At 50.3% G+C, this 26,414-nt stretch overlaps 1 long non-coding RNA gene across 1 annotated transcript; it reads left to right on the top strand.

The window, feature by feature from the left end:
• Positions 1 to 1,891: 1,891 nt before the first annotated feature.
• Positions 1,892 to 26,414, top strand: LOC144785693 (uncharacterized). The gene is made up of 3 exons (XR_013602024.1): positions 1,892 to 1,959; positions 13,143 to 13,248; positions 25,603 to 26,414. It is a non-coding gene; the product is annotated as an uncharacterized LOC144785693 (long non-coding RNA).

Genomic DNA, 26,414 nt, shown 5'->3' on the forward strand with positions numbered 1-26,414 from the left:
ACTAACCCAGAGGAGGCGTTCAGGAGCTTTACTGCTGCCTGGAGCTCAAGGTTAGTGGTTAATTCAAGGGTTATTGCTGGTTATTAGGGTTAATCTTGTGCTGCCATTGATAACATTTCAAACCTGAGTGTCTTTGAGTGGTATAAATCAGCAGGGGCTGGGTGTGATTATTATCGGGCCTGGTGGGATTATTAGCGGGGGGGTATGTGCGCTAATGCCGCTGGCAGGCGCTATTTGTAGCTGCGCTCCAGGATAGTAGGTACTGCTGGCTGCAGGGCGTGACTTTCAAAGAAGGACAGACTGCCATCTTTGAGGTGCGGTGTGGGCAGCTTCCTAGTTGTACAAAAATAGAGATTAAGGCGTACCTGACGAAAAGCGATTTGACGCCTTGGCAGGGGTAGTAAGCACTATATAAACACAGTTTACAATTGGCTGTACTCAGATAGAGGAGGCCGGAGATGGAAGGTAAGGAGAGGGTCATTCAGAGAAAAACAGGAGAAGAAACAATCCGAGGTTTTAGGCTAGGTCAGCATTTTTAAGCAGGATTTTAGGATGCTAGAGTGCATGATATCTCGAAATTCTTTCTCCAAGGATGCCAAACGGAAAAATAAACATTATTTGCATGTGAGAGAGTGCTATATTGCCTACTTTTTAAAGGCGCTAGAAAGAGGCAAACGGTCTGCCTGCTGAGGGGTTAATGAGGACCACCGCGTCATCAGGGTCAACTCGGGTCAGAAGCCTACAGTAATGCTGGCAGCATGTGTAGGGCAGTATCAAGGGTTCGAGGCGGCACTCCACCGACGCAGAAACCCATCATGAAAACCACTTTAGAGGATATACTGAGTAAATAATGCAAAAATCTAATGCAAAGATCAACAAGAGATTCTGTAAACGCTGGAGCTGATTGTTGCACTCGAAGATTGCCTCGCTGGATTAGTTACGAGAGGAAGGTGGGATCCTTTCGAATGCCCCAGGCCTAGTGCAGGACTGCGGGGGGAGGGAGTTGCCAATGTCTTCACAGACAGAGGAAGTGTTCTGCCTACATTACTCGAGCATCGTGTGTGAAATGGTGGAGCTTTTACAAAGTAAAAAAGTATAGAACCCACTATCGACCTTGGAAGAATGAAAGGCGAAGTAAGAGTAGTCAGGACCCGGACAGGAGGTGACAGAGACATCTCAGCAGCAGGCGCTTAACCCACTGGTGGATTTGATCGCAACGAACAAAAGAAAAGCGCAGCTCTCATTAACCCAGCTGAGGCGTGCCGTGCTGGTTGAGTACATTGTTTTAAAGCATCAAGGGAAATCGTGTACTGCTTGCATACACGGAGGGGGGCGGGGGAGCGACATCCTTTGAAGTCTGATGCCGAGGCTCAGACAAATGGTGTGGGATGTGGCTGGCAATGGTGTGGGATGTGGCTGGCATTGTGCACGCGTCTGGCTCACATGGACTGTACCCGATCCGCAGTTTTGGGTAGACTTTTGAAAGCCTTACTATAAATCTCGACAAACAAGCATTGCTAAAGCAATGCTCTAGTCCAGACCTGAAAATAACGACCCGACAAAATATATTGACCATCATACTGACCGCCCCTGTATTGTGACGGTAAGTCTATGCAGGAAAGTATGCTTTAACTATCGATAACTGCCCATCTACGTGCCTTGAAGACGTGCAGCTAATCAAGTACATATATGTGGAGTTAGGAACTGTAAGTGATACTTACCTGTAAATACTATGCATACTTACCCCCTATGGACCTAGAAACACTCTGCCCCCCTGAGATTTATACACAGGCGCTGCTGTGGCCCGCACCTCCGGGGGGCAAGGGTCGAGGGGGCACAGTTGTACAACCGTCTTATTCTACTGCCACCTGGTCAGTAACAGTGATTGTCTTTTTTTCTATTTTAATCTTAATCTTAGGTTCAAAAGGAGCACTTTCAGATGATGCCTCAGAAAACCGGGTAAGTGTGGGGGTGACTGAAGGGGTAACTGTGGGGTGTGACAGTGCGGGTGAGTGTGGGGTCTGACAGTGAGAGTGAGTGTGGGATGTGAGTGTGGGTGTCTGTCAGGTGACAGTGAGTGGGAGTGAGTGTAGGATGTGACAGTGGGGCAGAGTGTGGGGTGTGACAGTGGGAGAAAATGTGGTGGTAAGTGTGGGGTGTCACAGTGGGGGTGAGTTTGGGTGTCACAGTGGGGGTGAGTTTGGGTGTGACAGTGAGAGTGAGTGTGAATGTGATGGTGAGTGTGAGTGTGAATGTGATGATGAGTGTGGGGTGTCACAGTGGGGGTGGGGTTTGGACCTGTGGCTTCAGTTAAAGTTGAGAACAACATTAGGTCTGAACTTCCCGTGGACCAGATAATAAAAGAGACCCGCACTCACCCCTGAAGTGATGTGTGGAGGGTGGAGCAGTGAGGGGGCGGGTGGAGCGGGGATGGGGGCGGGTTGGAGGGGCGAGGGGCGGGGTGGAGAGGGGATGGGGTGGGGTGGAAGGGTGAAGGGGCGGGGTGGAGATAGGATGGGTTGGGGTGGAAGGGTGAAGGGGCGGGGTGGAGAGGGGAGGGGATGGGGTGGGGTGGAAGGGTGAAGGGGCGGGGTGGAGATAGGATGGGTTGGGGTGGAAGGGTGAAGGGGCGGGGTGGAGAGGGGATGGGGTGGGCTGGGTTGGAAGGGTGAAGGGGCGGGGTGGAGAAGGGATGGGGTGGGGTGGAAGGGTGAAGGGGCGGGGTGAAGATGGGATGGGGTGGAGTGGAAGGGTGAAGGGGCGGGGTGAAGATGGGATGGGGTGGAGTGGAAGGGTGAAGGGGCGGGGTGAAGATGGGATGGGGTGGAGTGGAAGGGTGAAGGGGCGGGGTGGAGAGGGGATGGGGTGGGCTGGGTTGGAGGGGTGAGGGGCAGGGTGGAGAGGGGATGGGGTGGGGTGGAAGGGTGAAGGGGCGGGGTGAAGATGGGATGGGGTGGAGTGGAAGGGTGAAGGGGCGGGGTGGAGAGGGGATGGGGTGGGGTGGAAGGGTGAAGGGGCGGGGTGGAGAGGGGAGGGGATGGGGTGGGCTGGGTTGGAAGGGTGAAGGGGCGGGGTGGAGAGGGGATGGGGTGGGGTGGAAGGGTGAAGGGGCGGGGTGAAGATGGGATGGGGTGGAGTGGAAGGGTGAAGGGGCGGGGTGAAGATGGGATGGGGTGGAGTGGAAGGGTGAAGGGGCGGGGTGGAGAGGGGATGGGGTGGGCTGGGTTGGAGGGGTGAGGGGCAGGGTGGAGAGGGGATGGGGTGGGGTGGAAGGGTGAAGGGGCGGGGTGAAGATGGGATGGGGTGGAGTGGAAGGGTGAAGGGGCGGGGTGGAGAGGGGATGGGGTGGGGTGGAAGGGTGAAGGGGCGGGGTGGAGAGGGGAGGGGATGGGGTGGGCTGGGTTGGAAGGGTGAAGGGGCGGGGTGGAGAGGGGATGGGGTGGAGTGGAAGGGTGAAGGGGCGGGGTGAAGATGGGATGGGGTGGAGTGGAAGGGTGAAGGGGCGGGGTGAAGATGGGATGGGGTGGAGTGGAAGGGTGAAGGGGCGGGGTGGAGAGGGGATGGGGTGGGCTGGGTTGGAGGGGTGAGGGGCAGGGTGGAGAGGGGATGGGGTGGGGTGGAAGGGTGAAGGGGCGGGGTGAAGATGGGATGGGGTGGAGTGGAAGGGTGAAGGGGCGGGGTGGAGAGGGGATGGGGTGGGGTGGAAGGGTGAAGGGGCGGGGTGGAGAGGGGAGGGGATGGGGTGGGCTGGGTTGGAAGGGTGAAGGGGCGGGGTGGAGAAGGGATGGGGTGGGGTGGAGGGGCGAGGGGGTGGGGTGGAGAGGGGATGGGGTGGGGTGGGGTGGGTTGGAGGGGTGAAGGGGCGGGGTGGAGAGGTGAGGGGGTGGGGTGGAGAGGGGAGGGGCTGGGGTGGAGGGGTGAAGGGGCGGGGTGGAGAGGGGATGGGGTGGGGTGGGGTGGGTTGGAGGGGTGAAGGGGCGGGGTGGAGAGGTGAGGGGGTGGGGTGGAGAGGGGAGGGGCTGGGTTGGAAGGGTGAAGGGGCGGGGTGGAGAAGGGATGGGGTGGGGTGGAGGGGCGAGGGGGTGGGGTGGAGAGGGGATGGGGTGGGGTGGGGTGGGTTGGAGGGGTGAAGGGGCGGGGTGGAGAGGTGAGGGGGTGGGGTGGAGAGGGGAGGGGCTGGGTTGGAAGGGTGAAGGGGCGGGGTGGAGAAGGGATGGGGTGGGGTGGAGGGGCGAGGGGGTGGGGTGGAGAGGGGATGGGGTGGGGTGGGGTGGGTTGGAGGGGTGAAGGGGCGGGGTGGAGAGGTGAGGGGGTGGGGTGGAGAGGGGAGGGGCTGGGTTGGAAGGGTGAAGGGGCGGGGTGGAGAAGGGATGGGGTGGGGTGGAGGGGCGAGGGGGTGGGGTGGAGAGGGGATGGGGTGGGGTGGGGTGGGTTGGAGGGGTGAAGGGGCGGGGTGGAGAGGTGAGGGGGTGGGGTGGAGAGGGGAGGGGCGGGGTGGAGAGGTGAGGGGGTGGGGTGGAGAGGGGAGGGGCTGGGGTGGAGGGGTGAAGGGGCGGGGTGGAGAGGGGATGGGGTGGGGTGGAGGGGTGGAGGGGCGGGGTGGAGAGGGGATGGGTTGTGGTGGAGAGTCTCACCCATATTCCCTGCGATGCTCTCATTCTGTTGGTGTGGCATGTGTTCAGTTTTAAGAGTCCGGGGGGGGGGGGGGGTCTTTAAGTGCTCTTCCTCCTCCAGACACGTGACCTCTGTCTCTTTGTGTTCTCGATGATGAGCTGCCCTCATTTGATTGGCTGAAGGTGCACAGGTGCTGGTTGTTGATTGGCCTTCCCCTGACAGGTCCCTATAGGTCTTGATGCCCCCTCCACACCAGGGACAGCCCTCCTCATGACCGCTGAGGGCAGACACTGCTCCCTGCGGTCCTTCTCGAGTAGGGGCAGCACGCGCCTGCCCATGGCCCGAGGTGAAGGCTGCATCTAATCAGACCATTTGTCCATAGCGGAGTTGTAATGTACATTTTCAAAGTTTTTCAAAAATACTCATTAATGGCAATGTCCTCTTTCTATGTGTGAACGCAGCACGCACAGAAAGAGGAAAAAAATGAAGAGAAATAAAAGTATTTCTCCTCGTTGCAGCGCTCCTGCGCCTCTCCTGGGGAGGCGTAGGTATCTGACGCATTCACAGCTATACAAAACTGTGTAACTCTGGGTATGTGTCGGGTTCCATGGATGTTGCGTCAGAACACCCCCAGCAAGACCCAGGAAATGCACCTGTCAAACAGAGTGATGCATGAAAGGGGCCCATATTTACAAGGCCATAAAAAGTTAAGCAGGGTGACTTTACGTGGCCTTGTAGATATGGGCAGGCACATTGCGTCACTGATGTGTCAAAACAAGCGACGCCCCGGCGGTGCAATGGGCTTGGAAATGAGGCCCTTGATGTGTGCATGTCTCCTTCTGGTGTGTTTGACCGGCTAAACGTCACCCCGTATAGATGTTCACTGATCCACCAGAGGGTCTGTCTTTGAGCCCGAACCGGCTCCGCGATCACACTTAGGGCCTCATTTATGATACGCCACAAGGAATCTTGCTGCGCTGACCTACGTCAAAACAAAAGGGGACGAAGTGTGTAAGGGTGCCTGCGTTGCGAGGCTAATTGATTTTGTGCAGGAAGGGGCCCCTTCCTGCACACAATAAATACATTCAGGAAATTTCCTCTTTCTATGTGTGCTGCAGAATGCAGCAGACATAGAAAAAGGAAAAAACAAGGAGAAATTAAAACATTTCTCTGTGTTGCGCCTCCCTAACGCCTCCCCTGGGGAGGCATTAGATTCTGACACATTCCCAGGTAAACGATTTCTCATAAATCTGGTAAGGATTCAGATTCCATGGTTGTTGCGTGTGAACACCCACAGCAACACCCATGGAACGCCTTTTCATACAGTGTTCTGCATGACAGGGGCCCATATTTACAAGGCCATGAAAAGACACGTAAATTGGCTTTGCGTGGCCTTGTATTTATATGCCGGAGCACATTGTGCCACCAGAATGTCAAAAAAGTGATGTTCCGGTGGCGCGAAAGTGCTTATAAATGAAGCCCTGAAGGTTTTGTCCTGAAACCCTAGTCTAGCAAGTAAGAAATTGGGCTCCTGTTTGAGGGGGGATGACACCATACTCAAACAGCAACCACAATACTTGTCAGGGTGAGGCATAAGCAAGCCCAGAATTCAAATTAATCCATGCTCCACCCTCTGCTAGTTTGGCACAAAAGCAGGCAGGCTTAATTGATAAGAAATGTGTAAAGTGTTTATGCAGCACTTCAAACAGCAGTAAAGTGAAAACACACCACAAGTAAAATCCCAATGCAATTTAAAAAAAGAGAGAGTCATTTTTGATAAATAAAACAAGACCAAAACAACAAAATTCCATACAGTATAACTGGAGGTACGCAATTTTAAAGATTTCAGTAAAAAAAGCATAAAAAAGTCCAAAGCATCAACTGCGGGTATTTATTTGTGCTGGAGTGTGAAAAAGTCGCAAGTTTGGGACGACTGCGGTGGAGTGCAGACCATTAGGCCTGCTGGACAAGAGTACTTTAAATCCTGGTGGCAGAGTTTTGTGATGACCCGCAATGAGGATGTGTCTCGCATCTTAGGAGATGCGCTGGTTCTGAGGAGGTGTGAAGCTGCAATGTGTGGTCCTGCATCGTCGTTGATGATTCCGTCCATGAGGGCTTGCGATGCAAACTACTGCACAAGGATGCATTGTGCAGACAAGGCAATGCATCAGTTCCGAGGGGCTGTGAGGCTATAATGCGAGAACCTGCATCGTCTCGATGCTGCCGTCAATGAGAGATTTGCAATGCGAGGGCATGTGTCTGGGAGACATCACTCAGTGGTGGTTCTGATGCGGGCTGCGTGGTCAATGCCAAGTCTTTGCGCTGGGAGAATCCTTGAAGCAGAGTAGTCAGTTCTGCTTGGGGTTGCACCAAGCAGCAGAGGAGATGCGTCGGTTCTGCTGGATCAACAGATGGGCTTGCAGAGTTTCTTCAGGCCCACTTCCAAGGATCCAGGACTGAGGGGGTACTACTTGGGAGAGTGGGGTTATCGGATAACAGAGTCCAGGTGCTGGTTTCAAGGTGGTTGGAGTCTTCTCTCCCTGAGGCTCTAGTCAGGAGGTCAGCCAAGTAGCCCTTGGGGTCACTGTGCGGTCCTGGGATCAACAGGTACATGTCCAGTCCTTCTCACCCAGGCAAAAGGGCAACAGGCAGCAGGTCAGCACAGCAGGTCAACACAGCAGGGAGGGCAGCGTCCTTCAGAGCAGCCTTCCAGCTGAGTGGCAGTCCTTTCAGCAGCACAGCAGTCCTTCTTCCTGGCAGAGTCTCTACAGACCCAGATGTGTACTGAAGAGTTGGTGTCTGAGGTCCAATATTTATACCTGGGATTTCTTTTGAAGTGGGGATAAGCTTCTAAACATAACACCAACTATTTAGAAAGAGGGTCCCAGGGGAAATAATTTAACGGCCAAACACAGATACGTCCCCCAAAGAAAAACAATGATGATGACAAGGGCGGTACCGGACGTTACCTGATGGGTACTTTTTCAGAACATGGGAGTATCCTGCTTAGATTGAGAATGTTTGGGTACACTATATAATATAGTTTGGAATTGAGCTACACCACAGACACTGTGTCATGGACCATTTTGTCTAGACCCAGAGATACTCTTTGTTGTTCAGATAAGCTTCTAAAGCCATGACTTTGAAGTGCACAGATGTCATGCCTTCCCTGCCCTGCCTCCAGACTAACCACAGGGGGTATGCAGCCCTTCGTGTGGAGGCAAGGCACATCTTAATCAAGTGTTAGTAGGGCTGTGCCCCACTCCACCCTTCCATCCTGCCAGTGATGGCCCACCCAGGTACACCTAGGCTCTCTATTGTGTGTGGTAGTCTAGGAGGAATACTTAAAGCCCAACTGTCAACTACACCTAGTCATGAGACCCAGATACTACTACAGGCACTAAAAAGATAAAGCAGGAAAATGCCAAGCTTCTAAAAGTGGAATTTTCAAAACTGTAATTGAAAATCTGACTTCACTATGAGAGAGGATTTTTTCATTAAAATCCCAAAGACACCAAACATGAGCTGGTATCCTGCTCCCATTTGGAAAAAATGATGTATTATTTGTAAGAAGGTAATGCCAATGTTATCCTATGGGAGAGATAGGCCTTGTAGTAGTGAAAAACGAATTGAAGAGTTTTTTTATTACCTGGGAATATAAAACTTACAAGTACATGTCCTACATTTTAAATACACTGCACGCTGCCCTCTGGGCTGTCCAAGGCCTAAACTAGCGGTAAGTTTTACATATAAAAAAGGAAGGTTTGGGCCTGGCAAAAGGTTTGTTTTACCAGGTTGACATATAAGTTTAATACAGCACACACCGGCTGCAATAGCAGGCCAGGGACATGTTTAAAGAGCTATTTAAGTGGGTGACACAATTAGTGCTGCAGGCCCACTAGTAGCATTTAGTTTACAGGCCCTGGGCACAGGTAGTGGCACTATACTAGGGAATTACAAGTAAATTAAATATGCCAATACGGTATAAGCCAATTCTACCATGAGAGTGCACAAAGACTTTAGCACTGGTTACCAGTGGTAAGGTGCGTAGAGTCGTAAGGCCAGCAAAAATAAAACCAGCAAAACAGGAGGCTGAAAGGGAAAAAGTTAGAGGGAAAGCCACCCCAAGGATGTCAGGTCTAGCACATGGCCCAGCTGAAAGTGAGGAGAACTACTCATCCCCTTGGGAGTTCTCATCACTAAGGCAGAAAAACCTTCAGAGACCATCAGCACTGGCATGCTCTGTTCTAAAACAGTAATCCACCATAAAGTCCAATCCCTGTAGGGAGATGGACCACATCTATATTTTGGGATTCTTCCCCTTCATCTGCATTAGCCATCTGAGAGTTCTGTGGTCTGTCTGAACCCAGAAGCGAGTGGCAAACGTCTTCATAGCCCAGACCATGCAAAGGCTTCCCTCTCTATTGCACTCCACCTCTGTTCCATGGGGAGTAGCCTTCAACTGATGAAGGCTACAGGTTGATAAAGGCACTCTTCATTAGCTGAGAGAGCATGTCATGCTTTGAGGCATCCGTCTGCACCATACATTCTTTAGAGAAGTCAGGGGCCTTGAGCACAGGTGCTGTGTACATTGCCCCTCTCAGGGTGTCAAAAGCGTTGTGATGCACCTCTGTCTGGATCACCTGGCTGGGCTGCTTCTTAGAAGTCGGTTCTGTGGAGGGAGCAACAATGATGCTCTACCCCCTGACAAATCTTCTGTAGTATCTGGCGAGGCCTAGGAAGGCTCTCACATTTGTCTGAGTCTTGGGGTTTTCCCACACCACAATGTTTTCAATCTTGTCATGGAGGGGCTGCAGCTTACCTCCTCCCACATGGTGTCAAGAGTAGACCACTGAACCCTGCTCTATCTGGCACTTACAAGCCTGCCCTCTACAGAACATGAAGGGGTTCCCTCAAGTGACACAGGTGGTCCTTCCAGCTAGGACTAAAGACGGCAATGTTGTTTAGATAGGTGGCAATGAAGCTGTCCAATTCAGCCAGGACCTGGTTGACCAACCTCTGGAAGGTGACACAGATGTCCTTCAACCCAAAGGGCATTACCTGAACTGGAAGTGTCATTCTGGAGTAATGAACGTAGACCTCTCTTTTTCCCCCTCGTTTAAGGCTATCTGCCAGAACCCAGATGTTAAATCAAACCCGCTAAAGAACTTGGCAGCTCCCAACCGATTAATGAGCTCATCAGCTTTGGAGATGGGGTGTGCATTAGTCTTGGTGATGGTACTGAGCCCCCAGTTATCCATGTAGAACTTAAATTCTGCTGGTACCTGGAGGAGCAGCCTTGAGGACCAACACCAAAGGGCTGGACCAAGGACTGTTTGTGGGCTCAATGACCCCAGGTTCTAGCATTTTGGAGACGTTCTCCTTTATGCTGGGCCTCACCTTATCAGATACCCTGTAGATTTTACTCTTCACAGGTATACTGTGCCCAGTATCAATATCCTGGGTACACAATGAAGTGAGTCGTGGTTTAAGGGAGAAGAAAGAGGCAAACTACCCCAGCAACTGGTGGTAGTCCCTCTGTTGCTGTGAGGTCAGGGTAGGAGAGAGGCTGACGTCCTCCACTGACCCATCCTGCTCCTTGGAAGAAAGGAGGTCGAGGAGAGGTTCACTCTTCTCCTTCAGACCATCATCCATGACCAGGAGCATGGCTACCTCTGACCTCTTGATATGGGGTTTGAGGTGATCGGCGTGCGAAACCCTTAAAGGGTTACTTAGAGACTCGAGGTCCACCAGATAGGTGCCCTCACTATTCTGCTCTTTCAACAGTGGTCTTGTAGGGCCATGGGCTCCATCACCCACAGCTTTTGGCCAGGCTGAAACTCGATCAGAGTGGCCTTCTCATCATATCACCATTGCATGACCTCCTGGATAGCTTCTAGATTCTCCTTAGCCTCATTATAGAAGTGCTTAATCTGGGTACAGAGTGCCACCATGCAGCTGACAACATCTTGGGGGGCTTTCCTGGGACCTTGCTCCAAACCTTCCTTCAGCAGACTCAGAGTCCTTCACCAAGGGTGCCCATACAGAAGCTCAAATGGGTACCTCCCTGTATGCAATCAATAGGCACGGTAAGAGGATGTCCCACTTCTGCCTCAAGGGCTCTGACAGGCCCGTGTTCATGCCCTTAAGGGTTGTTGAACCTCTAAATAAGTCTATTAGTTTAGGGATGGTAGGGTGTTGAGAACTTCTAGATTACCCCACGCTTCTTCCACATGGACTTCATAAACGCAGACATGAAGTTGGCACTACAGTCAGATACTATTTCCTTGGGGAACTCCACATGGGTAAATCTACCCATCAGTGCTCTGGCCTCCACAGGTGCAATCACTGTCCTCACAAGTAAATCCTCCAGGTACCGGGTGGCATGGTCCACCGAGACCAGGATAAACCTGATGCCAAGGGCTGTCTTGGAGCCCAGAGGCCCAACAATGTTGATGCCTTCCCATTCAAAGGGAGTACCAGTGACAGGGAGTGGCTGTAGAGGAGCCTTGGGCTTCCACCTGACTTTCCACTGGCCTGGTAGGTAGGGTATGGCCTGCAAAATGCATCTGAGGCCATCTTCATCCGGGGCCAGTAAAAGTGGGTGACAAGTCTCTCAAAGGTCTTGTCCTGCCCTAGATTAAATGCTAGGGGATCATCATGACCTAGCTCCTGTAGGAAGCCTCTGTGACCACCTACACACAGGTTGCACCAGGCTCAGGAACCTTAGGCTCACTACACAGGACACCCTTCTAATAGTAGATCAGATGCTCACCAGAGGTGTCACCGGCTGCCTGGGCCTCGTCCTGATGCTGTAGGCCCTCCATCTGCACCTTGTAGAACTCCTCCCTGGTTGGACTCTCTTCCTTCTGCCAGTTGGTCAGTTCCAGTAGGTTCCCCAGGGTGAAAATGTCTTCCCCTGTAGGCTCCAGTGCATTGCCCTCAGGGTCAGCCTACTCCTGGACTGTGGGAGTTTCAGGAGCAGGCTTCCCGCATCCTTTGCGATTCTTCCTTGCTCCAGGTTTTCCTGACAGCCCTCTCGGGTGGCCAAGGACCATGTGGTCAGGCACTCACACTCAAGCCCCTAACATCCCCAGGTGCGACCTGAGCTCCACCTCTTTTCAGATAGTGTGCTCTACGTCATTGCCAAGCAGACAATCCCCAGGCATGGGGGGGACTCAAAGGTACCCTAAACAAATTTGCAACGCCACAGCCCCCACTCAAAAGGAACCCGAGCCACTGGAAAGTGACTTTCATTGTTATCAGTTGCAGTAACCTGGTGGAATAGATTAGGAACTAACTGCTCTGAGGTCACCACTGGCTGCAGTGCCTCTCAGAGCCTCCACCTTCCATTGATGGTCACCTACTACCGTAGTTCATAGTATTACTAGGCATGTGAAATCTTTGAACCATCTGTCCATCATCCAGGGACAATAGGGTAACCGCCACACTAACCCCATACTATCAGGGGCAATCTCCTCCCCAAACACTACACTAACCAACCCCAGTGTCCACCCCCCAGTGGGGGCTGTGCTTGCTTGGGACACTTGGTATCCCACTTGTAGTGCCCAACCTGTTGGCACTCATAGCACTTATGATGTACCTGCCCTGAGAACTTTCTATCAGGGAACCATTTCTTCTTCTGTTCAGAGGAGAATTGGGAGTCCTGACCCTTAAAAATAGTTTGGAGACCTTTAGAAAACTCCTTGTTTTTTATGTTTGTCTCCCCTCCTTCTTCTGGTGGGGACCCTTCCCACCCTTGTTGTGATCCCCCAGATACCTTCTTGTGGACCCTGGTGCTGAGCCAGTGGTCCACCTCCTTAGCGAGCTCCCTGGGGTCAGTGAGAATACTTTCAATGAGGTGGAGGCAAAGTAAAGACTGAATATGTGCTTTCTTGCAATCAGGTTATAAAGCTCTTGGTAAACCTTCACTTCTCTGCCCTTCACCCAACTATCAGCTGCCGTGCAACAGTAATCCACACAATCCACCCAGGACTGCTGGTCAGGCGTCCTGCTGTCCCTAAACCCCTGCCTGCACTTCTCAGGGGGAGGCCATATTTTCTGATGATTGTTTGCTTCATGGGTGGAAACCTCATTGTTTGGCGCTCCGCCAGGGAAGGGTGGCTGGGCATGTCCTGCACCCAGGCTGTAATGCAGCCTGGCGCAGAACATGCAAAGTGTGCATGACAGTTTGGCAGGCCCGAGACGGCCGGCCAAAGCGCTGTGCGCACTTGGACTTGGCAAACCACTCCTTCCCTGCTCTGTGAGCAGAGCAGCCCCTGCCCCTCCCTACCCAGCTGAGCAAGGACGGAAAATAAAATAATCAGAACAATGAGTTATTATCATTTTATTTTTTCCTTTTTGGCCTGCTCAGTGGGGTGACGTACCTCCACCTTAGCGGAGGAGCGGCTGATGTGAGGTTCTATACCTGTGAGTAGAAAGTAGTGGGCACGGACATGGGCAGTTCACCTTGATGTCACTAAACCAAGACTTACCACGATGCAACTGACTCCTCTGTCATTTCACAGGTGGACGATGTCCAAGCAATGCTGTGGAAACTGGCAGCTGCCGAGCGGAACCGAAGCCCAACGTTGATGCGCGTGAACCAGGCCGCGCAGAAGCCGGACAAGAGAGGTCAGTATGCGGGGTGCTTGGGCGTTAAGAGGTGCTAAAGAGCTGCCATCATCATCAGCATCCTCAAACTTGACTTATTTCAGAATTACTATTATATAATCAATTCACAGAAGCCCATCTCAGCAAACTTTAATACTGACTTTAAATACTGCTGTACGGCACAATAGATAAAGAGGAAACAAAGGGCATTTGATCATGCTAAGATATTCCCATGACCATGTGTGATCTACATGTCCTAAGTTGTTTCACATTACACTTTAGAGCTTTGGTGCCCGACTCACAGAAATAACTTAAGACAAAATCCTAAACTTACTACCATTTTGGTTTCACAGAAGGCACTTATTCATTTCGGTATTCACAGAAGTTAGTATTCCTAACTTTAGGACTCCTAAATGCCTTCTGTGAATACCGAAAGTCTAAAAATTAGGATTTTTCTCAGTTTAGTAGTAGTAAAGTTAGGAGTCTTAACATCTGTGAATACCAACATGAGTAAGTGCCTTCTGTGAATACCAAAATGGTAGTAAGTTTAGGATTTTGTCTTAAGTTAGTTCTGTCAATCGGGCCCTTGGGACCCGATTCACAGAACTGACTTAAGACAAAATCCTAAACTTACAACTTTTGGTATTCACAGAAGTTAGGATTTTGTCTTAAGTTTGTCTTAAGTCTGTCTTAAGTCTGTCTTAAGACAAACTTAAGACGAAATCCTAACTTCTCTGAATACCAAAAGTAGTAAGTTTAGGATTTTGTCTTACGTAAGTTCTGTGAATCGGGCCCTTGGTGTCTGGTGAATGAAAAGTTGTTTGAATCTTCGAATCTGTCAAGGTGCAGCTGTAAATGTGCTGCTTATATCACCTATTCATCTACGACAGTGACTTACTATGTTCATTGGCTGGATCTTACAGTTAATGTACGTCTTTACGAAACATGCAATTACCATGCAGGCCTTTTTCAATCAGCCTTTACCACACACGTTTTTACCACGTATGCCTATATGAACAAATGCTTTTACCACACATGGTAAGTATATATTACATATAATTATAATAACTCCTATTTATATCTCTATTTATACGCAATACAGTACCCCGGTGTACATAATAAGGATATTGCAAGTCACCAAGGAGTTCCATAACCATATAGAGGAACGAGACCGAAGGTCAAGTTCCTTTATAAAGTTATGGAACTTCGAGGTGACTTGCAATATCCTTATGTTATGTTATGTTATAAAGTTTGTAGAGCGCTCAGCTGCCCCAGCGAAGAGGCGTCCCGGCGCTAATCCCAATGAAAACAAAACAGAACTAAGGACAGAAGAGACGAGCGACAGACAGGCTAGTTCTCAGGGAAAAGATGAGTTTTTATAGCTTTCCTGAATTGGAGTAAATCTTTCAGTTCCGGAATATGGGCCGGAAGGGAAGGGAGTTCCATAACTTTGCGGCCAGGAAACCGGGGCACTGAAACCAGGTTTTGCCCAGCCGAACGGAGAGCCCGCATGGGCGCATACAGGTTCATCAGAGGTCCCAACACTTTGGGAGTAGATTGTTTTAAGATTTTGAAGGATATACACAAGGTCTTAAATTGTACCCGCTGAGCTACAGGAAGCCAGTGGAGTTTACGGATAGCAGCTGATGTAGGGCTAAAACGTGCTAGGCCTAATAAGGCCCTTGCAGCAGCGTTTTGAATACGCTGCAGTCGGGCAATTTCCACCTTATTAGCGCCTATCAATAATGAACAGGCATAGTCCAATCTGGACAGCACCGTCATCTGCACAATTAACTGTCTAGTAGCTGGATTAAAGAATTTCAGAATCGGTTTCAAGCTGCGTAATATACCAAAACAAGTGGCAGCCACCTTTTTAGTTTGAGTGCAAAAGCTGAGAGCCGAGTGTAGCCATACTCCCAGATTCTTCATTTCGGTCTTAGGTGTAGGGGCTATCCCCAAAGTAGATGGCCACCAATGGTCGCCCCCCAGACCAGTATTTCTTCCAACCAGTAACACTTCCGTCTTGGCAGTATTTAGTTGAAGACAGTTAGCTGTCATCCATTTAGCTACAGCGGCCAGACTCGCCTTAAACCTAACCTGATCCATGGTGGACTCTTCCGTCAGGGCGACCACTAGCTGCGTGTCGTCAGCATATGAGACGATGTTAAGGTCCCACACTTTGGCGACCGCAGCCAGCGGTCGGACATAGAGATTGAACATGGTGGGACTCAAGGCCGAGCCCTGAGAGGCCCCCTGCTCATTAGGATGTGCCCTGGAAAGGAAGGGAGGAGTGGAAACCCGAAAAGATCTTTCGGTCAGAAAGGACCTAAACCAGGGGAGAGCCAGATCCGTGATCCCTTCCTCCTCAAGCCGATGGAGCAAGATCTGATGGGAAACAGTATCAAAGGTGGCACTGAGATCAAGAAGGATCAGTGCCGCCGTTTGACCAAGATCTAAGATGGTACGAAGGTGATCCGTCATATCCAGGAGCACAGTCTCTGTGCTATGGCCGGCACGAAACCCATGTTGGGTTTCATCCAGGGTATCATTAATATTCTAGACGCTGGTGAGAACAGAGTTAACATGAGACTCTGCAATCCTTGCAGCCCACGGAAGCAGGGATATCGGCCTAAAATTTTCAGATTTTTAAGAGTCTAAAGTAGGTTTTTTAAGTATGGGTGACACCCATGCCTGCTGGAACTGTAGCAGCTGAAAAGGAGGCATTCACAAGATTATATAGCGAAGTTAAACAGTGTGTTTGAGATTCTCTAAATTGTGCAGGTTTAAGAGGGTCTGCTGGGGAACCAGATTTAATAAGCCTGGTTAGCTTGTCAAACTTATCCCTGGGAATTTCAGGGATAACCGACATTTTGGAAACAGGACTGAGTCGAATGACAGGGATAGAGCTAATTTCTTTTCCTGGGGTGAAGGCTTTGTAAATACCCCGGATTTTATCCACGAAGAAAGAAGCAAACTCTTCGCATTGAGCAGCTGAAGTAGGGATAGTGCTAACCGATTTATTTGAGCTGAGCTCTTTGAGGATCTTAAAGATAACTTTAGAGGGATTATAGCTGATTTTAATTTCGTAGGCGTAATACTCTGCCCGCGCTCTGCAGATGGCTTTACGATATATCTTAATTTCCTTTACATAGCAGATCTTTTTCTCTAAGGAGTAGTCACTCCTCCACTCGCGCTCATGTCTTTTGCAGTTTTTCTTCAAAACCGCCAGGGTTTCATTATACCAAGAATTGGTGTCTTGCGTGCGTCCTTTGACCCACCGGGCAGGTATAAGAGTGTCAAGTGCCCGGGTTATCCAGGAGCAAAAGGAATCATACCCTGTCTCTAAGTCCGTGATAGGGACCAGTGGATCAGACTCTAACAGGGCATGAAAGTCCTCCAACCGGAGCTTGCGCCAGTGTCTTTTGCGCATGGCCCTTTGAGTTTTACACGCTGTAGAGGTAGGAATGCACACAGACAGCTCCACTAGGAAATGGTCCGACCATGCTATCGGCCTAGGAGTAGCCGTGCTAGACAATTCTATATTAGTAAAAACAGGGTCCAACACATGACCTCCTATATGAGTGGGACTTTTTACTCATTGTAAAAGCTGGAAGGCGGCTAGGTCCGCAGTCAAGGTCCGCACATTCAGATCATGCTCCAGTTCAAAATGCAGATTAAGATCTCCTTAAATGCTAAAATTAGCTGACCCTGCAGCATATGCCTCAACCGTCTCCAACAAAGAGATGTTAAACCCAAGCATTGGTCCAGGGGGCCTGTATATTAATAGCACTGCAAAAGTGAAGTGAGTGTTGATGTTAATACTAAAGTGTGCACATTCCCCCCCTTTCATATCCACCTTCTCAAAAAGACAGGCATAGTCTGATCTAGTGATGACTGCAATGCCGCCTCCTCTAGTAGTTCTGTTTACCAGAGTGATAGAGTATTCAGGGGGTAGCGCTAAATTTGAAATAGTCGTGAGCTCCTCCCTCATCCAAGTTTCTGTTAAGAAAAGGATATCCGGGGATTCGTCAACTATCAAATCAAATATTTCTGCATGATGTTTCAGTAGCGATCTCACATTCAGCTGTAGCACTTTAAGCCAATGGTGCCGAGGGGAATTAAGGAAAGCCCTTATCATAGTGGGAGCAGGAAGAGTCAATTGAGCACAGAAACAGGTTACCGGGCCACTCATAGGATCAAGGGATTTTAGAAGGGCGCACACTAAACAACTCCTCTCTAGAGTAGATTTTATTCCCTATAAGATTTCGGGCAGCAATTCTGGCGGGAGGCGCTGGACAGGCGCGGACGGGCGCAGATGGGCTAGCCTTTGGCGCACCTTCGGCGCGCCCGCTGCGCCCGCCCACTACGCGGGCGATGTCCGATGCACATTATATAGGGCGTGAGGAGGGTGGGAGGATGAAAAACAACTAGTCCGCACCCTCAATGTACACCAGGGGGTACTTTATCCCATATTATTCACGATCACACCATCACCTTTCCCACAAACCACTTAGAACCATAGGGCCTAATTTATGAAAAGTGTTGCATCACTGCGTGAAAACAGCGATGCAACCCTTTTCATAACGCCATTCTTGAGACATCATGAATGTGCTGTATTTACTCTACGACTCTCCATGCCGCAAGGATTTACAGACGTATCTGTAGGTGCAGTAATGATACATTGCTGGAACGTGTCTCAAAAGTAACGCTACTCCAGCAATGGGTCATTACACATGGGCAAGTCCCATGTTAAAGGCACCTGCATCAGTCTTACGTCTGCTATGACGCAGGCGTAGGATTTTGGCGCTGTGGCGTCCTAGAAGTGGTATACTGAAATCTCATAGATTTCACTGCGCCACTTCTATGACCCTTTTTTGTGGGGGGAACGCCCGCCCTGCATACAATATACCTGACACAGGTAAAATGTTGTGAAGGGTTTTAGAAAGTGACGCATCCGCTTAGATGCGTCACTTTGTAAATATGGTGCCGCACAAAAAGTGACGCAACGTTGGCGCAAATAACTCATAAATAAGCCCCTTAGTGCATAGTTCGTTCATATAAAAGAGTGAGCATGTTTGGAAGCACGAAGAATACAAATAAAATATCTAGTTTAAAATTAAACTCATCAAAAACCTGTTAGATATTTGTTGCAAACAGATATTAGCAACAGTTAATACAAGTCGGTTTTAAAAAAAAAAAGCTGTACTACCTTGAAATTTGTCAAAACATACAGAAAGATTTTAACTTTTCTCCAACTATCTAAGTAGTGTAAAAAATAAACATGTTCTCTTTGCTTCTCATTGTAGGCTAGAAAAATAGAGCAGAAGAAAGAACATCAATGTTTTGTTTTCATTGCTTTAACCCCTTCCATACTGCCGCGATTCCGCTCCTGTGCTGAAGATTTTAGCGCGGGTGCGGTCATGACGGCCCCCAGCCGTCATCAGCACACGAGCACTGTAGTGCATGACGGCTGGGGGCCGTCATCAGTATGCAAGGGGTTAAACAGATGATTCAATTGCGCTCCGTGACCTGGCCTGCCGTTCACCTCGCTTCTGACGCAGGCATTGAGATGTGAGAACTCAACTGAAATAACTTCTAATCGCCGAGTTCTGACGTCTTTTCTTTATAATCAGCGACTGGGTGCGTCACAAGTCATATATGTAAATATCGAAAAGGTAAAATTGACGTTATAGTTAGGTGAATATGTCACTGCCAACATAACATTTTGAACTAAAAAAAAAGAAATTCACCATTTATGACATCACTGATGACATCTCAAATTTCATCATTGATGGCATTACTGATGACATCACCAAAGCTTCTTTTGTACACATTACTCTGTAAACTAGTGTAGCATTTGAGATCTGAAAGTAAGTATAAAATAGCTTGGAATAATATGAAGCGTCATAAATGCCGTCACAGATACAGCTCCCTTAGAGGTAGCAAGCGTGTGTTATGTGCCACATTGACCTGATACCGTACACTTCAAGGGTAGCCGAGTTCACATTAGCAATCAGGCACAGATATATGGGAAACTCTGACTGCACACGATGTTCAATATATACAACTGTTCAGAGGAAGCGAACTGACTCAAGATACTCAACATCAGTTCCAAAATGAATGCCCTACTACGGACCGCTTTTATCTGTATCAAACCCCTCACTGTCACTGAATCTACGTTGAGAAATGAAGCTGATATAAGTAAAGAAGTGGGTACTGTAAACACTGTTCACTCTATTTGTTTGAGACAGTTAACCTCTAATCAGAAATACACCACAGAGTATGAAAAAGTATCTACTAAGAACAGTGCACAGTGTAATCAACACCTGTCAAAAAACCAAGGCCTGGAGGTGCTAAAGACCACGCCACCTGCAGCCTTCAGACTGTGGTGAAAACTTTACAGATCACCCGTCTTCTGAAGCAAATTAAGCTCATGTACATACATTAGTACCTTGTGCACACATTCTTCTATGTTATGCAGAAATTGTAGCTCAAGGTTGCTTACAATACTTAGTATCTATTACATAGATTATTTGCCCTGCTGGAAACTTGTTATACAGAACCAAAAACCATGTGTGGAACATACTGGATACAAGTCATCAGCTGTCACCTGCACACAGAGATACTCTTCAATGCCAATGTGACGTCGTCTTTTCCCATTCCTGCTGCACACTTCTTTTACTCACACTGCCTTGCAATATTGGAACTAGACACAGCACATGTGCCCTGATTGAGTAACTACTCTCTCTTCCTTACAACCCTTCTTCTTGTCGAGTGCCCCTTCAGTTTTTCCAATCTCACCTCCTAACTCAGCTTTTTCGCATGTCTCAGATTTACCTACTTCCTACCGCTCGCCACCACCCCGCGTGATCCCTGGTCCCTTTTTGGTCCAGGCCTCTGCATCCTCCTTCTCCCCAGTTTTGTGTCCTTTTTCACTCTATTTCCTGCCCTGAAGGGGCAGTCCCAGTAGTGACATCTTGTCCTCTCTTCCCCTAAGAAATCTCCCATGAATCCCACCAGCCTTTCTGAAACCTTGAATGCGCCCAGCTCTGGCCACACCATCCTTTCTTTCACTTGACCCCCAGTTTGCCCCATGCATCCCACCAGCTGACGGCTTATCCCAACTCAGGCTCAGGATTTCCAGTGTCCCACCTGTGCCTCTGCAGGCACCCAGGCCTCTGCTTTGTCTGTAGACCATCCCAGGGACAGCTGTCTCTTGTGTCATGGTGCCTCAGCCAGGCTGCCCCCTGGGCGGGTGCTAGCAAGAGTCACAATGTCCTAAGTGGACCGGGTAAGCCGATATTTGGGTCCCCTGCTCACGGTGCTGCTGGAACCAAGCTGTACCGGACTGAAGAGCCCCAATCCGTGCAAAACTGGTCCTAGGATGCTTGTTTATGGTCCAGGGAGGACCTGTCCTGGCAGTTCAGGCTGGACTGCCCCAATGGGGAGCAGGGTCAAGACTGATTTGCATATGGTGGGTCCAAACTGAGGTGGCGCAGTGAGCAAAAAACAATGGGCTGAAATGATACCGCAAGTGACTGCCAGTGGTTAGATTTATTTCAAGCTTTCCTGCCATCACCTTTTAGGGCACATTTACGAGAATAGTGGCGGAGCGTGGCATTAGCCTCCTTAGCTTACTGCAACGCTCCGCCACTTCTGAAACGCAGGGCAGCACCGTATTCACACAAGAATATGGTGCAGCCTTGCGTTTCCCCCTGCACTGGCGCTAATTTAGCTGCCTAGCGCGAACATAGGCACCCTTGCTCCATAGTGTAAGGGTGCCTGCATTGTGGGAATGATTGTTTGTTCCTGCACATAAACAATCAGTAATAAAGCATTGCTCCTCGTTTCACCTGTTTAAGACCAGATTTTCCCTGGTCTTACTCTTGGCGCCGCCTCCTATTTATGCCGCCCTTGTAAATATGAGGCAGCCTCAAAATCAATGGGTGTTGCGGTGTAACGCCCAAAGCAACACCCATTGCCCTCCCCTCTCTCGCTAAGTACAGCGTGAGAGGGGGCCTTATTTACAAGGCAGTGTTGAGTGGCTTCACGAAGCCCCTATTGCCTCCACAATGTCTGAAAAGTGATGTTCTGGTGGCGATAGGGGCTTGTACATATACCCCTTTGTGTGTTTCATGCGCAAACTCTAGTCCTTTGCTGACGCTGCTCTCGAGACGGTTCAAGGGATGGCGGTGAAGTCTGGACTGGGGTGGGTATGAGCGAGGGCGGGTAAAGCTATCCATCTCACACTGTGCCCTGGACTGAGGTGGGTATGAGCGGGGGAGGGTAAAGCTATCCATCTCACAATGTGCCCTGGACTGAGGTGGGTATGAGCGAGGGCGGGTAAAGCTATCCATCTCACACTGTGCCCTGGACTGAGGTGGGTATGAGCGGGGGAGGGTAAAGCTATCCATCTCACAATGTGCCCTGGACTGAGGTGGGTATGAGCGGGGGAGGGTAAAGCTATCCATCTCACACTGTGCCCTGGACTGAGGTGGGTATGAGCGGGGGTGGGTAAAGCTATCCATCTCACACTGTGCCCTGGACTGGGGTGGGTATGAGCGGGGGTGGGTAAAGCTATCCATCTCACACTGTGCCCTGGACTGGGGTGGGTTATGAACAGGGGTGGGTAAAGCTATCCATCTGACACTGTGCCCTGGACTGAGGTGGGTTATGAACAGGGGCGGGAAAAGCTATCCATCTCACACTGTGCCCTGGACTGAGGTGGCTATGAGCGGGGGCGGGTAAAGCTATCCATCTGACACTGTGCCCTGGACTGGGGTGGGTTATGAACAGGGGTGGGTAAAGCTATCCATCTGACACTGTGCCCTGGACTGGGGTGGGTTATGAACAGGGGCGGGTAAAGCTATCCATCTCACACTGTGCCCTGGACTGAGGTGGCTATGAGCGGGGAAGGGTAAAGCTATCCATCACACACTGTGCCCTGGACTGGGGTGGGTATGAGCGGGGAAGGGTAAAGCTATCCATCTCACACTGTGCCCTGGACTGAGGTGGCTATGAGCGGGGAAGGGTAAAGCTATCCGTCTCACACTGTGCCCTGGACTGAGGTGGGTATGAGCGGGGAAGGGTAAAGCTATCCGTCTCACACTGTGCCCTGGACTGGGGTGGCTATGAACAGGGGCGGGTAAAGCTATCCATCTCACACTGTGCCCTGGACTGGGGTGGGTTATGAACAGGGGTGGGTAAAGCTATCCATCTGACACTGTGCCCTGGACTGAGGTGGGTTATGAACAGGGGCGGGTAAAGCTATCCATCTCACACTGTGCCCTGGACTGGGGTGGGTATGAGCGGGGGAGGGTAAAGCTATCCATCTCACACTGTGCCCTGGACTGGGGTGGGTTATGAACAGGGGTGGGTAAAGCTATCCATCTGACACTGTGCCCTGGACTGAGGTGGGTTATGAACAGGGGCGGGTAAAGCTATCCATCTCACACTGTGCCCTGGACTGGGGTGGGTTATGAACAGGGGTGGGTAAAGCTATCCATCTGACACTGTGCCCTGGACTGGGGTGGGTTATGAACAGGGGCGGGTAAAGCTATCCATCTCACACTGTGCCCTGCACTGGGGTGGGTATGAGCGGGGGAGGGTAAAGCTATCCATCTCACACTGTGCCCTGGACTGGGGTGGGTTATGAACAGGGGCGGGTAAAGCTATCCATCTCACACTGTGCCCTGGACTGGGGTGGGTTATGAACAGGGGCGGGTAAAGCTATCCATCTGACACTGTGCCCTGGACTGGGGTGGGTTATGAACAGGGGCGGGTAAAGCTATCCGTCTCACACTGTGCCCTGGACTGGGGTGGGTATGAGCGGGGGAGGGTAAAGCTATCCATCTCACACTGTGCCCTGCACTGGGGTGGGTATGAGCGGGGGAGGGTAAAGCTATCCATCTCACACTGTGCCCTGGACTGGGGTGGGTTATGAACAGGGGCGGGTAAAGCTATCCATCTGACACTGTGCCCTGGACTGGGGTGGGTTATGAACAGGGGCGGGTAAAGCTATCCATCTCACACTGTGCCCTGGACTGGGGTGGGTATGAGCGGGGGAGGGTAAAGCTATCCATCTGACACTGTGCCCTGGACTGAGGTGGGTATGAGCGGGGGAGGGTAAAGCTATCCATCTCACACTGTGCCCTGGACTGGGGTGGCTATGAGCGGGGGAGGGTAAAGCTATCCGTCTCACACTGTGCCCTGGACTGGGGTGGGTATGAGCGGGGGAGGGTAAAGCTATCCATCTGACACTGTGCCCTGGACTGAGGTGGGTATAAACAGGGGTGGGTAAAGCTATCATCTCACACTGTGCCCTGGACTGGGGTGGCTATGAGCGGGGGCGGGTAAAGCTATCCATCTGACACTGTGCCCTGGACTGAGGTGGGTATGAGCGAGGGAGGGTAAAGCTATCCGTCTCACACTGTGCCCTGGACTGGGGTGGGTATGAGCGGGGGAGGGTAAAGCTATCCATCTCACACTGTGCCCTGGACTGAGGTGGCTATGAGCGGGGGTGGGTAAAGCTATCATCTCACACTGTGCCCTGGACTGGGGTGGGTATGAGCGGGGGAGGGTAAAGCTATCCGTCTCACACTGTGCCCTGGACTGAGGTGGCTATGAGCGGGGGGAGGGTAAAGCTATCCGTCTCACACTGTGCCCTGGACTGAGGTGGCTATGAGCGGGGGAGGGTAAAGCTATCCGTCTCACACTGTGCCCTGGACTGAGGTGGCTATGAGCGGGGGCGGGTAAAGCTATCCATCTGACACTGTGCCCTGGACTGAGGTGGGTATGAGCGGGGGAGGGTAAAGCTATCCATCTCACACTGTGCCCTGGACTGAGGTGGCTATGATCAGGGGAGGGTAAAGCTATCCATCCCACACTGTGCCCTGGACTGGGGTGGGTATGAGCGGGGGAGGGTACAGCTATCCATCTGACTCTACTCCCAGCTCTTGAATTTATGAAAAACATGAGAGGGAACACCGGGAAAAGTATGCTTATGTGGCAGAAAATCCCATCACACCTGACTGTTAAAGGTTTGCTTCTCCTGAAAATCCTTTTTTTCTGGAAACTGCGCCCGCGGGTAAAGTTGTTCCTAGATCACAAACTCAGTTTCAAAAAGGTGCAAAATCCTGAGTTTCTCAAACATTCCCAGCCCTCTAAGGGGCATATTAGCAAGGGCTGGCGATATAATTGCCGCTTTTCACCCAAAACGGACGCTAAAGCGGCGATAATTATATCACAATATTATCAAGGACACACTAGCGCGTGTTTCTTTGATGTAGAGCCCGTTTTTATCAGCTTCGCCTCGCATCGGTAATGAGATGCAAAGAAGGCGTGGCTGTGAAAACAACACTTTAATATCCTGAAGGCAGCTTTGCATTATTACCAAGGAGTTGCAGCGATAAAAAAATCCCGCTACTTCAGCCTTAACTCAGGAATTTACATCTGTTAAATTCCTGCCTAAGGCTTACTTTTAATGGGAGACGGATTTTGCTGATACGACCACAGGGTCGGTTCAGCAATGTTATCGCTGTTTTCAATGGAGCATCGCTGGAAAACCAGCGATGTTCCATTGTAAAAATCGATATCGCAGAAATGGAGGGGCATATTACCAAGCAATAGCGATAATTATCGCTATTGCTTGGTTAGAGACAAAAATTTACCTCTGAGCTGCGGCGATTTTTACCGCAGATAAACCTTGGTATTACCAAGGTTTATCGCAAATGCGATAAAAAACGGCCGCAATGCATGAATATCGCTGAAAAGTCAGCGATATTCATGCATTACCGAGCTAATGCTCTTAGCCATGTTATCCACCTCCCATTGGTTAACATGGCTAAGAACTGCTCAGGGCAGGTGTTAGCTTTTGGAGATATTCGCGCTTAGCGCGAATATCTCCAAAAGTTGGTAATAGGAGATAGCGATGTTAGCGACTGTTTCCAGTCGCTAACATCTTGGCACGCCCACTGTGCATGTCATTAGTGATAAATATCACTGACATGCAAAGTGGGGCCCAAGATGGTCGCTATCTCCTACTAGCTGTCGCTAACTGGTGTTAGCGACAGCTAGGTAATAGGGAGATAATTTTATCTCCGCTTTCTTGGCTTTTAAAGCCAAAAAAGCGGAGATAAACCCCCTTGATAATATGCCCCATTATCCTCATACCGCTATGCAGTGTAAATATAGCGTTTTCATGGCGATAATATTCAGCGATAGCCGCGATAATATTTCTATCGCAATGTACGGCCAGCGATAATTATTGTTGATAATATGCCCCTCAGCCCTTCACGAGCCTGGGTGCGCGCTGAGGCAGCTCAACGGCTTAGGATGATACAACACTTTCTCTGACTGTTGTTTTCTGTTTCCCAGCTTGCTTCTGGAAGTACTGCGTCACAAAGTGAGCAGCCAATCAGTGATGGGGGATCTTCTGCCTTCGACCCCTGGACCTGCAGCTGACATCCACCCAAGGACAGTGTGACCCACCCCCTCGGGCAGAACCCACCAGACACTCGGACAAGGACAGTGAACACACTGAGAGATGGAAGCTAAGACCCCACTGCATCACAGAAGACATGCACTCACCACGTGCAAGACACGTCACGATGACGCAACATGACAAACACACAGGAAGTCAAGGCCAGGAGAGGCCGGTGCTTTCAACACACACCCAACTCCCCCAAACAAGTACATCTCTTCCTTTAGAGACACTACAGCCAGACAACAACACCCCAAGCCAGCTCGACTGTGGGACTGAGGCCCAAACACAAAGAAAACCCACAGGAAGCCTCCAGCTGCAGCAAAGGGAGAGTTCACAGCTGGAAACACACCCTGCCCTCGAGAGAACCCAGGAGGTCGCACACCCATCACTCAGTGACCTCCTAAACCTGGCGGATACTGTCCAAACACACCCAAAAAACTGATATCACAAAAGAACCTGAACATGTCACCAAAGAGGCTCAAAGCTGGAAAACAATCAATCCTAAAAGACCCTTAAAAACGAACAACACGAAAATCCTGCAACTCAGAACATAATCAAAGAAACTGCAGCAAGGAAACCGAAGAGCAGTAAAAGGAGCAAACACACCACCCCGACCCACCGGCGCAGCCTCAACACATCTTAATTCGAACACGTTAACTTGAACACTGTCTAATAAACTGTTACATGTTTCCTTGTGACTTTA

Source organism: Lissotriton helveticus, chromosome 10, assembly GCF_964261635.1.
Source record: "Lissotriton helveticus chromosome 10, aLisHel1.1, whole genome shotgun sequence".
NCBI classification, from domain to species: Eukaryota; Metazoa; Chordata; class Amphibia; order Caudata; family Salamandridae; genus Lissotriton; species Lissotriton helveticus.